This window comes from Tupaia chinensis, unplaced genomic scaffold, assembly GCF_000334495.1.
Source record: "Tupaia chinensis unplaced genomic scaffold, TupChi_1.0 Scaffold000159_1, whole genome shotgun sequence".
Lineage (NCBI taxonomy): Eukaryota > Metazoa > Chordata > Mammalia > Scandentia > Tupaiidae > Tupaia > Tupaia belangeri.
In genome coordinates this window covers 7,033,720-7,034,494 of record NW_006159630.1, presented here as the reverse complement: position 1 = coordinate 7,034,494, position 775 = coordinate 7,033,720, and positions in this window count along the sequence as shown.

The following is a 775-nucleotide window of genomic DNA, read 5'->3' as shown; positions in this document are numbered from 1 at the left end:
GCCCCCCGCACCTGCCGCTCCGACGGCCAGCAGCACCTGCAGTCGGCAGCTCGGACCCAGCGTTGGGGCCTTCTCAGCTCCGGCCCAGTGTCTCCGCTCCCGTCCTTGTGCGTCGGAGCGCTGTCCCGCGGCCGCACACTCCCAAAGACCCGAAACCATCCCTCTTCCCCCGCCCCAACCTCACCCACATCCCCTCCTCACTGGGCCCCTGTCTGCCCGCCAGCCCTCTCCACCCGAGTGTCCTTTCCAAGCCATTCTTTCCGGCCATCTTCACTCTTTGTTCCTCTTTTTTCTGGCCTGTCAAACCCACGTGTCCAAACATTCTGGCATTCCCACCACTGAACTCCAGGCTCGGCCCGTGGGTCTGTGGAGAGAGGCGCTAGCTCAGTATCCCCGCTCAAGGAGGGAGGCACCACAAGCCCCCGCCCCACCTGCGTTCTGGGAGAATCCATTGAGCTCGTCCATGTCAACAGAGGTGCTGAGGGACTGGCGTCTGCCCACACTGTGTCAGGGACAGGGGCACAGGGGGCATAAGTACAGGGCTTGCCCTGAACGAGCAATTAACCAGGGAGAGGAACAAGGGAAGACTCAGTCATGGCACAGCCAAGGAAGCCTTTGAAAGAGGCAGTTTCGTAATAGTAAGAAAGCAGGGTGAGAGTGCCGAGCACCCCAGACCCCCACCTCTGGGACAGGGACCGCCCTCGCCATTTTGCACTGGGGAAACTGTCGCTTAAAGTTAAGTCACTTGCCCAGAGCTACACTTCCAGTAAGGAAC